The sequence below is a fragment of the Eubalaena glacialis genome, chromosome 8 (genome assembly GCF_028564815.1).
Source record: "Eubalaena glacialis isolate mEubGla1 chromosome 8, mEubGla1.1.hap2.+ XY, whole genome shotgun sequence".
Taxonomy (NCBI): Eukaryota; Metazoa; Chordata; class Mammalia; order Artiodactyla; family Balaenidae; genus Eubalaena; species Eubalaena glacialis.
In genome coordinates, this window is record NC_083723.1 from 106887341 (window position 1) to 106902551 (window position 15211).

Consider the following 15211-nt stretch of genomic DNA (forward strand, 5'->3'; position numbering starts at 1 on the left):
TATAATAACTGGGGTTCCGGAAAGAGAGAGAGGGAGACGGGAGCAGAAAATTTATTTAAAGAAATAATAGGGCTTCCCTGGTGGCGCAGTGGTTGAGAATCTGCCTGCCAATGCAGGGGACGCGGGTTCGAGCCCTGGTCTGGGAAGATCCCACATGCCGCGGAGCAACTAGGCCCGTGAGCCACAACTACTGAGCCTGCGCGTCTGGAGCCTGTGCTCCGCAACAAGAGAGGCCGCGATAGTGAGAGGCCCGTGCACCGCGATGAAGAGTGGCCCCCGCTTGCCGCAGCTAGAGGAAGCCCTCGCACAGAAACGAAGACCCAACACAGCCAAATAAATAAATAAATAATAATTAAAGGTGCTAATAATTTAAAAAAAATAAAAAAAAAAAAAGAAATAATAGCTGTGAACTTCCTAAACCTGAGGAGAGGATTGGGCACCCAAATACATGCTAATAGATCATCCTATTGGTCATGATGTATAACACTTTTAATGTGTATCTGCTCTAGGTTTTTGCTTTGCGGTTACCATGAGGCTTACACAAGACATCTAAGAGATAACACGGTGCATTTTAATTTGATAGCAGCTTGACTTCAGTCATCTACAAAAGTTTCACCCTTTTACTTCTCCCTTTTTATATTTTTAATATTTCTCAGGATATAGAAAGAATTCTAAAAGCAGCTAGGGAAAAAAGGATTGTAACCTACAAAGGAACACCCATTAGGTTATCAACGGGTTTTTCAGCAGAAACCCTACAGGCCAAGAGTATGGAATGGCATATTCAAAGCGTTGAAAGAAAAAACTTGCTAGCCATGAACGGTCTATCTAGCAAAGTTATCCTTCAGATATGAAGAAGAAATAAAGCCTTTTCTAGACACAAGCTGAGAGAGTTCATCACCACTAGACCTGCCTTGCAAGAAATGCTGAAAGGAGTTCTTTAAGCTGAAATGAAAAGAAGCTAAGCAGTGACAAAAAATACAAAAGTATATAACACACTGGTAAAGGTAAATATACAATCAGACCTAGAAACTAAATCTGTAATAGTATAGTTTGTTAACCACATACTTTTAATATAAAGGTAAAAGGAAGAGTATTAAAAGTAACAATAGCTACCATAATGTGTTAATGAATACGCAATATAAAAATGCAACATCAAAAATATAAAAACGGAGAAGTAAAAGGGTGAAACTTTTGTAGATGACTGAAGTCAAGCTGCTATCAAATTAAAATGCACTGTGTTACCTGTTAGATGTCTTGTGTAAGCCTCATGGTAACCACAAAGCAAAAACCTAGAGCAGATACACATTAAAAGGGTTATACTCTTTCGTTCAGGCCCGTGGCACCGGCAGGATGGGCAAGTGTCGCGGTCTTCATACTGCCAGGAAGCTCTGTAGCCACCGACGAGACCAGAAGTGGCATGATAAACAGTACAAGAAAGCCCATGTGGGCACAGCCCTGAAGGCCAACCCTTTTGGAGGTGCTTCTCATGCCAAGGGAACTGTGCTTGAAAAGTAGGGTTGAAGCCAAATAGCCAAATTCTGCCATCAGGAAGGGTGTCAGGATTCAGCTCATCAAGAATGGCAAAAAAAATCACAGCCTTTGTACCCTATGACGGTTGTTTGAATTTTACTGAGGAAAATGACGAAATTCTGGTTGCTGGATTTGGTCGCAAAGGTCATGCTGTTGGTGACATTCCTGGAGTCCGCTTTAAGGTTGTCAACGTAACCAATGTCTCTCTTTTGGCCTTATACAAAGGCAGGAAGGAAAGACCAAGATCATAAGTTTTGATGATGAAAGCATGATAGTAATAAATTTCCATATGCCAAAAAAAAAAAAAAAAGCATTATACATCATGACCAAGAGGAATTTATCTCTGGGATGCAAGGATGGTTCAACATATGCAAATGTGATATACCATATTAAAAGAATGAAAGATAAAAATCATATGATAATCTCAATAGATGCAGAAAAGGCTTTTGACAAAATACATCCTTTCATCATTAGAATCCTCAACACATTTGGTATAGAAAGACCATACCTCAGCATCATAAAGGCATATATGATAAACCCACAGCTTACACTGTACTCATCAGTGAAAAATTGAAAGCTTTTCCTCTAAGATCAGGAATAAGACAAGGGTGCCCACTCTCACCACTCTTATTCAATATGGTACTCCTACTTAGGATCAACTAGGCAAGACAAAGAAATGAAAGTCATCCAAATCAGAAAGCAAAAAGTAAAATTGTCACTATTTGCAGATGGCATCATCCTATATATAAAAAATCCTAAAGACTCAACCAAAACAGTTTGTTGGAACTAATCAACAAATTCAGCAAAGTTGCAGGATATAAAATCAGCATACAAGGGGCTTCCCTGGTGGCGCAGTGGTTGAGAATCTGCCTGCTAATGCAGGGGACACGGGTTCGAGCCCTGGTCTGGGAGGATCCTGCATGCCGCGGAGCAATTAGGCCCGTGGGCCACAACTGCTGAGCCTGCGCGTCTGGAGCCTGTGCTCCACAACAAGAGAGGCCGCGACAGTGAGAGGCCCGTGCACCGCGATGAGGAGTGGCCCCCGCTTGCCGCAACTAGAGAAAGCCCTAGCACAGAAACGAAGACCCAACATAGCAATCAATCAATCAATCAATCAATCTTTAAAAAAAAAAAAATCAGCATACAAAAATCAATTATTTCTATACACTAACAACAAAACATCTGAAAAAGAAGTAAACATTTTGATTCAGTAGCATCAAAAACAATAAAATACTTGAAATAAATTAACCAAGGAGGTGAAAGACCTATACAATGAAAACTATAAGACACTGATAAAAGAAACTGAAGAAGACACAAATGGAAAGATATCTCATGTTCATGAATTGGAACAGTTAATATTGTTAAAATGTTTATATTACCCAAAGCCATCTATAGATTCAATGCAATCCCTATCAAGATTCCAATGGCATTTTTCACAGAAATAGGAAAAGATCCTAAAATTTTTATGGAACCACAGAAGACCCTGAATAGTCAAAGCAACCTTGAGAAACAAGAACAAAGCCAGAGGTATCACAATTCCTGAAACAGTATGGTACTGGCATAAAAATAAACACATAGACCAATGGAATAGAATAGAGCCCAGAAGTAAACCTATGCATATATGATCAACTAATTTACAACAAAGCAGCCAAGAATATAAAATGGGGAAAGGACAGTCTCTTCAATAAATGGTGTTGGGAAAACTGGACAGCCACATGAAAAAATAAAATTGGATTATCTTACACTGTACACAAAAATTAACTCAAAAGGAATTAAACACTTGAATGTAAGACCTGAAACCATAAAATTCCTAGGAGAAAACATAGGTGGTAACTCCTTGACATAGGTCATGGTGATAAATTTTTTAATCTGACACCAAAAGCAAAAGCAAGAAAAGCAAAAATAAACAAGTGGGACTAGATCAAACAAAAAAGCTGCACAGTAAAGGAAACCACCAACAAAATAAAAAGGCAACCTACCGAATGGGAGAAAATATTTGCAAATCATACATCTGATAATGGGTTCATATACAAAATATGTAAAGAACTCATACAACTCAATAGCAGAAATATAAACAATTCAATTAAAAACAGGCAGAAGATCTGAATAGACATTTTCCCAAAGAAGACATACACATGGCTAACAGGCACATGAAAAGATGCTCGACATCACTAATTATTAGAGAAATGCAAATCAAAACCACAGTGAGATATCACCTCACACCTGTTAGAATGGCTATCATCAAAAAGACTAGAAACAACAGCTGTTGGCAAGGATGTGGAGAAAAGGGAACCCTTGTGCACCATTGGTGGGAATGTAAACTGGTACGGCCACTATGAAAAACAGTATGGAGGTGCCTCAAAAAACAAATATAGAACTACCATATGATCCAGCAATTCCACTTCTGGGATTTATCTGAAGAAAATGAAAACATTAATTCAAAAAGATCATGTTCATTATAGCATTTTTTACAATAGCCAAGATATGGAAACAATCTAAGTGTCCATCAGGGGATACATGGATAAAGAAATTGTGAGATATATACATATATATATTTTTTGGGTTGGCCAAAATGTTCGTTTGGGTTTCGAATGAACATTTTGGCCAACCCAATATATAAGATGTTATACACACACACACACACACACACTGGAATATTACTCAGCCACAAAAAGAATGGAATCTTGCCATTTGCAACAACATGGATGGACCTCAAGGGCATTGTGCTAAGTAAAATAAGTCAGAGAAAGACAAATACTGTATGATCTCTCTTATATGTGGAATCTAAAAAAGACAAACTCGTAAAAAACGGAGTAGAGTGGTGTTTACCAGAGGTGGGGGGTGGAGAAGTGGGGATATGTTGTTCAAGGGTATAAACTGGGAACTAGTAGATAAATAAGTCCTGGAGAGCTAATGTACAGCATAGTGATTATAGTCAACAATACTGTATTATAAACTTCAAAGTTGTTAAAAAACTAGATATTAATTGTTCTCACCACAAAAAAGAAATGACAAATATGTAACATAACAGAGTGTTAGCTAATGCTATTGTAGCAATCTTATTGCAATATATAAATAGATCAAATCAACATGTTGTACACCTTAAACTTACATAACGTTATATGTCAGTTATATGTCAACAAAAAAGAATGAACATTACATAAGGTAAAGTGTGAGGGATAATAAATAAATCTCTGTGTATCTATCACCCAGATTAAGAAATAAATAATTCCAAGACCTTAGACACCCTTCCTTAATGTGTTCTTCAAGGAGCCACCTTCCATCCTAACTTTTGGGTTAATAATATCTATGCTTTTATTTATAGTTTTACTATATAAGCATGTATCCTTGTTTAGTTTTGGCTATTTGGGACTTATATAAATGGCCATATATAGTTGGAGTTGTTTCTTTCAATAAATGTAACATTTGTTAAGTTAATCTATATTGATGAATGTAGTTATTATTTAAATGTATCCATTTTTAAAATTATTTATTTATTTATTTTTGGCTGTGTTGGGTCTTCGTTGCTGCGCACGGGCTTTCTCTAGTTGCAGTGAGTGGGGGCTACTCTTCGTTGCAGTGTGCAGGCTTCTCATTGCGGTGGCTTCTCTTGTTGTGGAGTATGGGCTCTAGGTATGTGGCTTCAGTAGTTGTGGCACACGGGCTTAGTTGCTCCGCAGCATGTGGGATCTTCCCGGACCAGGTCTTGAACCCGTGTCCCCTGCATTGGCAGGCAGATTCTTACCCACTGTGCCACCAGGGAAGTCCAATGTATCCATTTTTCAGGGAAGTCCAATGTATCCATTTTTATGTTTAGGCATATTTGTTTTTTCTACCTTTAGGCTTTTATAAACAATGTTTCTATGAATATTCTAGTACATATCTTTATTTTTTCCTGTTTTATTGAGATATAATTGACATACAGCACTGTATAAGCTTAAGGTAAACAGCATAATAATTTGACTTACATACATCATGAAATGACTACCACGATAAATTTAGTGAACATCTGTCATCTCATATAGATACAAAATTAAAGGGGAAAGGGGGGGAGGGATAAATTAGGAGTTTGGGATTAGCAGATACACACTACTATATATAAAATAGTTAAACAAAAGGACTGACTGTGTAGCATAGGGAACTATATTCAATAACCTATAATGGAAAAGAATCTGAAAAATATATATATACATAACTGAATCACTTAGCAGTACACCTGAAATTAACACAATGTTGTAAATCAACTACACTTCATAAAACAATTAAAGAAATTGAAAAAAAATTTTCCTTGTGATGAGAACTCTTAGGATTTACTCTCTTACTAACTTTCATATGCAACATATAGCAGTATTAATTATATATATATACACACATATATACATACACACATGTAATATATATATATATAATGTTGTACATTACATCCCTAGCACTTATTTATCTTAAAACTGGAAGTTTGTACCTTTTGACTGCCTTTATTCAGTACTCATCCCTTACCTCTGGTAACCACAAATCTGATCTCTTTTTCTGAGTTTGTTTGTTTATTTGTTTTTGAAGTATAATTGACCTATAACACTGTGTTAGTTTCTGGTACACAACATAGTGATTCGATATTTCTATACATTTTTTAAAATTTAACTTTAAAAAAAACTTTTTATTTTTATTTACTTGTTTTGGCTGTACCATATGGTATGCGGGATCTTGGTTCCCCGACCAGGGATTGAACCCGTGCCCCCTGCAGTGGAAGCATGGAGTCTTAACCACTGGATCACCAGGAAAGTCCCTCTCTACATTTCAAAATGATCACCACAATAAGTCCAGTTATCATCTGTCACCACACAAAGATATTACATAATTATTGACTGTATTCCCCACACTGTACATTTCATACCCATAACTCATTTATTGTGTAACTGGAATTTTCTACCTCTTAATCCCCCTCACCTATTTTTCTCCTCCACCCACCCCCCTTTCCTCTGGCAACCACCTGTTTGTTCTCTGTATCTATGACTATGTTTGTTTTGTTATGTTTGTTCATTTGTTTTGTTTTTTAGATTCCCCATATAAGTGAAATAATGAAGTATTTGTTTTTCTCTGTCTGACTTATTTCACTTGTCATAATACCCACTAGGTCCATCCAAGTTGTCACAAATGACAAGGTTTCATTCTTTTTATGGCTGAGTAATATTCCATTGTGTGTGTGTGTACATATATCACATCTTCTTTATCCATTCATCTATTAATGGGCATTTAGGTTGCTTCCATATCTTGGCTATTGTAAACAACACTGCAGTGAACATAGGGGGTGAATATATCTTTTCAAATTGATGTTTTCATTTTCTTCAGATAAATACCCAGGAGCGGGATTGCAGGATCATATGGTAGTTCTGTTTTTAGTTTTTTGAGGAACTTCCATATTGTTTTTCATAGTGGTTGTATCAATTTACATTACCACTAACTGTGCACAAGGGGTCCCTTTCTTCCCATCCTAGCCAGTATTTATTTGCGGACTTTCTGATGATAGCCATTCTGACAGGTGTGAGGTGATATCTTGTAGTTTTGACTCTGCCCATTTTTTATCTGTTTTTTTTTTTATGTTGAATTTCATTAGTTCTTTGTATATTTTGGACATAAACCCCTTATCAAATATATGGTTTGCAAATATCTTCTCCTAGTAGGAGGCCTTTTCAGTGACAGTTTCCTTCACTGTCCAAAAGTTTTTTACTTTGATGTAGTCCCATTTGTTTATTTTTGCTTTTGTTGCCCTTGCCTGAGGAGACATATACAAAAAATATTGCTAAGTCAGATGTCAAGAGCATACTGCCTGCTTTTTAGAATTTTATGGTTTCAGGTCTTACATTTAAGTCTTTAATCCATATTAAGTTTATTTTTTATATGGTGTGAGAGAATAGTCCAGTTTGATTCTTTTGCATGTAGCTGTCCAGTTTTCCCACCTTCATTTATTGAAGAGGTTGTATTTCCCATTGTATATTCTTGCCTCCTCTGTCATAGATTAATTGACCATAAGTGCATGGGTTTATTTCTGGGCTCTCTATTCTGTTCCATTGATTTATGTGTCTGTCTTTGTGCCATTACCATACTGTTTTGATTACTGTAGGTTTGTAGTATAGTGTGAAATCAGGACACATGATACCTCCAGATTTGTTCTTCTTTCTGAAGATTGTTTTGGCTATTTGTGGTCTTTTGTGTTTCCATACACATTTTAGAATTACTTATTCTAGTTCTGTGAAAAATGCCATTGGTATTTTTATATGGATTGTATCTACTCTGTAGATTGCCTTGGGGAATATACTCATTTTAACAATATTGATTCTTCCAGTCTACGAATATGGTATAGCTTTCCAATTGTTTGTGTCATCTTCAGTTTCTTTTATCAGTGTCTTATAGTTTTCTGAGTATAGGTCTTTTACCTCCTTAGTTAGATTTATTCCTAGGTACTTCATTCTTTAGATGTGATTGTAAATGGGATTGTTTTCTTAATTTCTCTTCTAATAGTTCATTGTTAGTGTATAGCAATGTAACAGATTTCTGTATATTAATTTTGTATCCTGTAATTCTACTGAATTCATTGTGAATTCATTGATGAGTTCTAGTAATTTTTTGGTGGCATCTTTAGAATATTCTATGTATAGTATCATGTCATCTGTAAATAGTGACAGTTTTACTTTCTTCCCATCTGGATTCCTTTTATTTCTTTTTATTGTCTGATTGCTGTGGCGAGGACTTCCAATACTATGCTGAATAAAAGTGGTGAGAGTGACCATCCTTGTCTTGTTCCTGATCTTAAAGGAAATGCTTTCCATTTTTTACTGCTGAGTATGATGTTACCTGTGGGCTTGTCATATATGGCCTTTATTATGTTGAGGTATGTTCCCTCCATACCCACTTTGTTGAGAGTTTTTATCATAGATGGATGTTTTGTCAAAAGCTTTTTCAGCATCTATTGAGATGATCATATGATTTTTATTCTTCAATTTGTCAATGTGGTGTATCACATTGATTGATTTGCAGATATCGAACCACCCTTGCATTCCTGGGATACATCCCACTTGATCATGGTGTATGATCCTATTAATGTATTGTTGAATTTGGTTTGCTAATATTTTATTGAGGATTTTTGCATCTATGTTCATAAGTGATATTGGCTTGTAATTTTCTTTTCTGTGTGCTATCTTTGTCTGTTTTTGGTAACAGGGTGATGCTGGCCTTGTAGAATTAGTTTGGAAGCATTCTTTCCTCTTCAATTTTTGGAATAGTTTGAGAGGATAGATGTTAACTCTTCTCTAAATGTTTGGTAGAATTCACCTGTGAAGCCATCTAGTCCTGGACTTTTATTTGTTGGGAGTTTTTCTATTACTGATTCAATTTCATTACTGGTAACTGGTCTATTCATATTTTCTATTTCTTCCTGATTCAGTCTTGGGAGATTGTACATGTCTAGGAATTTGTTCATTTCTTCTAGGTTGTCAATTTTATTGGCATATAATTGTTCATAGTAATACCTATGAGCCTTTGTATTTCTGTGGTGTCAGTTGTAACTTCTCTTTCATTTCTGATTTTATTTATTTGGGCCCTCTCTCTTTTTTTCTTGATGAGTCTGGCTAAAGGTTTATCAATTTTGTTTATCTTTTCTTAACAAACCAGCTCTTAGTTTTACTGATCTTCTCTATTTTTTAAAAGTCTCCATTTCATTTGTTTCTGCTCTGATCTTTATTTCTTTCCATGTACTAATATCAGGTTTTGTTTGTTCTTCTTTATCTAGTTCCTTTAAATGTGAAATTAGGTTGTTAGAGATAGTTCTTATTTCCTGAGGCAGGCTTGTATTGCTATAAACTTCTCTCTTAGAACTGCTTTTACTGACGACCATAGATTTTGGATTATTGTTTTCATTTTCATTTGTCTCCAGGTATCTATGTATTTCTTCTTTGATTTCTTCAGTGATCCATTGATTGTTTAGTAGCATGTTGTTTAGCCTCCACGTGTTTGCATTTTTTGCAGTTTTTTTTTCCTTGTAGTGTATTTCTAGTCTCATAGCACTGTGGTAAGAAAAGATGTTTGATATGATTTCAATTTTCTTAAATTTACTGATACTTGTTTGATGGCTTATTAGCATGTGATCATGTGATCTGTCCTAGAGAATGTTCTATGTGCGTTTGAAAAGAATGTGTATTCTGCTGCCTTTGGATGCAGTGTTTATATATAGATTCTATTTGGTCTAATGTGTCATTTAAGGCAGCATTTCCTTATTGATTTTCTGTCTGGATGATCTGTCCATTGATGTAAGTTGGGTGTTAAAGCCCCCTACTATTATTGTGTTACTGTCAATTTCTCCATTTATGTCTATTAATATTTGCTTTATATATTTAGGTGCTCCTATGTTGGGTGCATGTATGTTTACAATTGTTATATCTTCTTCTTGGATTGAACCCTTTATCATTATGTAATGTTCTTTTTTGTCTCTTATGACAGTCTTTGTTTTAAAGTCTATTTTGTCTGATATAAGTATTGCTACCCCAGCTTTCTTTTTATTTCCATTTTCATGGAATACCTTTATCCATCTTCTCACTTTCAGTCTGTGTTGTCTCTGGATCTGAAGTGAGTCCCTTGTAGGCAACATATATATGGGTATTGTTTTCGCATCCATTCAACCACTCTATATCTTTTGATTAGACTATTTAGTCCATTTACATTTAAACTAATTGTTGGTAGATACGTACATTGCCATTTTGTTCATAGTTTTGGGGTTGTTTTTGTAGTTCTCTTGTGCACTACTTCCTTCTTTTGTCCACTTCGCTTGTGATTTGATAACTATCTTTAGTGTTACATTTGCATTCATTTCTCTTTTTTGTGTATCTATTGTAGATTTTTGGTTTGTGGTTTCCATGAGGTTCATATTAACTATATATGTGATTATTTTAGTTGATGATCTCTTAAGTTTGAACACATTCTAAGAATCTTGCATTTTTACTCCCTCTCACACACATTTAATGTTTTTCATGTTACATTTTACATTTTTTTGTTTTGTGTATCCCTTAACTACTTAGTGTGGATATAGATGATTTTTACTACTTCTGTCTTTTAACCTTCCTACTAGCTTTATAGGTTGTTGATATACTACCTCTGCTGTATATGTCTTTACCAATGAGATTTTTCCTTTTGTAATTTTCATATTTTTAGTTGTGGCCTTTTCCTTCACACTTAGAGAAGTCCCTTTAACATTTCTTGTAAAGGTGGTTTCATGGTGCTGAAGTTTTTTAGCTTTTGCTTGTCTGTAAAACTATTTCCCCTTCAAATCTGAATGATAGCCTTGCCAGGTAGAGTATTCTTGGTTGTAGGTTTTTTCCTTTTATCACTTTAAATATATTGTGCCACTTCCTTCTAGCCTGATAGCCTTATGGGCGTTCCCTTCTATGTAACTAGTTGCTTTTCCCTTGTTGCTTTTAATATTCTCGCTTTAATTTTTTTGTCATTTTAAATGCAATGTGTCTTGGTGTGGTTGTCTTTGAGTTCATCTTGTTTGGGACTCTGTGCTTCCTGGACCTGGATGTCTGTTTCCTTTCCCAAGTTAGGAAAGTTTTCAGCTATTATGTCTTAAATATGTTCTCTGCCCCTTTCTTCTTCTGGGACCCCTATAATGTAAATGTTCATATTCCTGATGTTGTTTCAGAGGTCTCTTAAACTGTCCTCATTTTTTCAAATTCTTCTATGTTCTTCTGTTCAGCTTCAGTAATTTCCACTGCTCTGTCTTCCAGATTACTAATCTGTTTCTCTTATCTTCTAATCTACTAGTGTATTTTTCACTTTAGTTATTGTATTCCTCAGCTCTGTTTGGTTCCTCTTTATATTTTCTCTTTGTTAGAAACTTCTATCTTCTCATTGTGTTCATCCATTCTTCTTCTGAATTCTTCTGGCCATCTTTACAATTATACCTTGAATTCTTTATTGGGTAGATTGCTTATCTCCACTTAGTTCTTCCTCTAGAGTTTTATCTTGTTCCTTTGCTTAGAACATATTTTTCTGTCTCCTCATTTTGCCTAATTCTCTATTTATATTTCTCTGTATTTGGTAGGTTGGTTATATTTCCTGATCTTGGAGATGTGGCTTTATGTAAGAGATGTCCTTTAGGCCCCAGCAGGATACTCCCCTCTGACCACCAGAGCTATATGCTCTGGGGGTGCCCTCTATGTGTGCTGCATGTGCCCTTCTGTTGTAGTGGGCTGACTACTGTGGGTGTGCTGGTAGGTGTGGATAGCCCCTGGTCAGGTTGGTTGTCAAGCCTTGCCTAGTGTGAATGCTGCCAGCTGCTGGTGGGTGGGGCCTGGGCCCAGGGGATCCTGTGGCTGGTGTCAGCCTGCTGGTGGGCAGGGTCAGGTCCTGAGGGCTGGCTCAGGGCCCTGGGTGTCCTGAGGCTAGTGCTGGCCCACTGGTGGGTGGGGCCAGGTCCTGGGGCAGCTTGTGGTTCAGGGGTCCTGTGGCAGCCAACCTGCTTATAGGTGGGGCTGTGTCCCTGCCTGGACAGCTGCTTGACCTGGGGTGTCCCAGGACTGATGCTGACCGGCTGGTGGACAGGCTGGGTCCCAGCACTAATAAACTAGAGGGAGGATCCCAAAATGGCACTTGCAACACTAGCATCCTCATGGTAGGATGAGCTCCCCAAAATGGCAGCTGCCAGCATCTGTCTCCAAGATGATTCCCAGTTGCCTCCTGCTTCTCTGGGAGGCTCTCTAAGATTAGCAAGTGGGTCTGTCCCAGGCTTCTTTCAAATTACTGCTTATGCTCTGGGTCTTGGGTGTGTGAGATTTTGTGTGTGTCCTTTAAAAATGGAGTCTTTATTTCCCACAGCCCTCTGCCTCTCCTGAAAGTAAGCCCCAGGGGCCTTCAAAGACAAATGTTCTGGTGGCTCATCTTCTGGGTGCAGGACCCTTGCGCTGGGGAACCCAATGTGGGGCTTGGACCCCTTGCTCCTTGGGGACAACCTCTGCAATAGTAATTATCCTCCAATTTGTGGGTTGCCTACCCAGGGGTATGGGTATTGACTATACTGCATCTCTGGCTCTACTATCCATCTTGTTGTGGGTCCTTCTTTATATCTTTAGTTGTAGAAGATCTTTTCTGCTAGTCTTCAGGTCATTCTCATTGCTTGTTGCTCTATAATTTTGGTGTGTCTGTGGGAGGAGGTGAGCTCAGGGTCTTCCTATTCCACCATCTTGGCCAGTCCTCCTCTAGTACATATTTTGTGGGAGTGGATTTGCTAAATTATAGGATACGTAGATGTTCATTTTTACTAGATAATGTCAAATTGTTTTCAAAGGTGTTGTAAAATGTACTCCCAACACTATGAGTTCCAGTTGTTCCATGTCTTTACCAACACTTAGGATTGTTGAACTTTTTCATTTTTGTCAATCTGGTGGGTCTACGATGGTCTCATTTTATTTTTGCTTTGATACAAATGAGGCTGACCTTTACATATGTTTTCTGTTTATTTTTTTAATTAGGGTGATTGGTTTATATTTGTTGTTCCAGCATAATTATTAAAAGGCCTCCCTTTGTTCTCTAACATCTCAGTTTGGACAATAAATTATGCAGCATTCCATTCTTAGTTGAGTTCCTCTACTAACATGGAAATTCCCTTCTTGCTCTTTAGGATTAAGGATGATACGTGGTCAAGCGGCTCTGAGGGAAGAAGACTAAATTTGGGTAGATACAGAGGATGGAGCAAAAAACAAATGAGAGGGAAATCAAATGTATTCACTATGACTACTCAGTCTGACTCAGGATGACCATTTCCAAAATAATGTGAGATGGTGCCTTCTAATGGGTACAAGCAGATGGGCTTGATCAATATCATTCAGCATCAAAGTAAAAGAATTTGTTTACTTATTTCTGAGACATGACTCAAGTCACAATCATTATTTGAAAGTTGGCCACAGTGTATACTGCAGCCGCTTACTTCCCTCTCAATCTGTAATAATTCTTTTAAACACTTGCATATGAAACCAAAGAGTACTTTTTATACCTTGAGATCATTTTGTGAAGTCCCCTACTCTTTAAAAACCTCACCTGTAATGGTGCTATTGAACCACTTCCATATTATACTCAACTAATGCTTCATTTCCCCCAAAAAGGAAATCAAATAAATAACATCTCTGTAAATAATTTGTATTGAGGGGTACTTTGCATTTGTTAAAATGATTTATGGTTCTAGTCTTCTTCCTTGAAGAAACCCTGAGAAAGCATTTTTCCCCATCCTTGTAGATGAAGGAGAAGAGGCCCATCAAGGCTGAGTGTCCCCCAGTCATTAAGGAGGGGAAGTCACGCTGTTGCCCCAGAACTTTGGAGTCTCTGGCTTAGCCCCGCACATTTCCCAGTAGAGCACATTTCCTTCCTAATATGATTTAATGGGGTTGCGTGTATGAACTCATGCTGGGGACCAAATGCCAAATGATTTTCTTGCTCAATATTCTTCTGCCATCATGTCAAACATGAGAAATTTCAACATTCCAAGTTCATTTCATTTCTAATCACTTGAACAAAAACTCTCCCAAGACAAGCTTGACAAATGTTATTTCTCCTATTTAGAAAGCTCCTTAATAGCTGGAAGGATTTTTCTTCCAAATCTCCCCCAAATTGAAGTAAGTTTAAAGATAAATCCCACCTTTGGAAGGAAACAAAAGGTGGGAAATTCTAGCTCTGTTTCTTTAGTTATAAGTGACTACTAGGCAGGGGCTTATCTTGTACACATTTGGCGAACATAAATACTAGTGTTTCCTGCAGAAGATGCTCTAATTCAGTGTTTAACAGATTAGATCCTGCCTGGTGGCTAACCAGTGGTTTAGGGTCTTTAGGAGGTGCCATCATTCTCTTTGCGCCCCCCCCCCCCACAACTCTTCAGATTGCTAGTAATTTAAATATGGAGCACTCAATAGCAAGAGGATCACTGAGTTCATTTGTTTGGCACAATCCTTTCCCAAACTGTTGATGTGTTGATGTGTTGGGAGACACGTCAATCAGTGTGTTATGAGGACCACATGGCTGTGTTATCCAATATGGTAGTCACTAGCCACATGTGGCTATTTACATTTTAATTACACAAAACATAAAATTCAGTTGCTTAGTCTCATCAGCAACATTTTGAGTGCTCTGTAGCCACCCCATTGGATAGTGCAGATGTAAAATACTTCCATCACTGCAGAAAGTCCTATTGGACAGGGTTGCTTCTTAGTGCCCTGGTGAGCAAGATTTCCCAAATGGTTTTGGTGTTTTCCTTGCGGGCTGTCTCAGATCTCTCAAAGCCCAGCCTCTAATTTGCTCTACCCCACACATATCACTCTTCATGAGGGCCAAGGTGCCTCTTGTTTGTTTCTGCATTCCCTCACCTCCACAGAAAGCCTCTTCCAATTTAATTCACAGGTGTATTAGGGAAGGAAACTTTTGGGCAATGACTTTTTAGAGCAAGGCGACAAGAATGCCAGTCTCATGAGTGCAACCTATTTAGTTCTGTTGGCTTTATTTAGCTCTTGATCCGCCTGGTCACCCAGCTATCTTCTGTTGGCTGGTGTCACAAATAAGCATTGCTGGTTACTGGTGAGCATGGGGTCATTCCTCACCATCCCCTCTCCCCCAGGTGCCCTGCCCTCCAGGCACTTCTTGCTCCCCAATG

The 15211-nt window shown here is 37.6% G+C and overlaps 1 pseudogene; it reads left to right on the forward strand.

Moving 5' to 3' along the window:
- Positions 1-1344: 1344 nt before the first annotated feature.
- Positions 1345-1790, forward strand: LOC133096463 (small ribosomal subunit protein uS12-like; annotated as a pseudogene).
- Positions 1791-15211: the final 13421 nt, after the last annotated feature.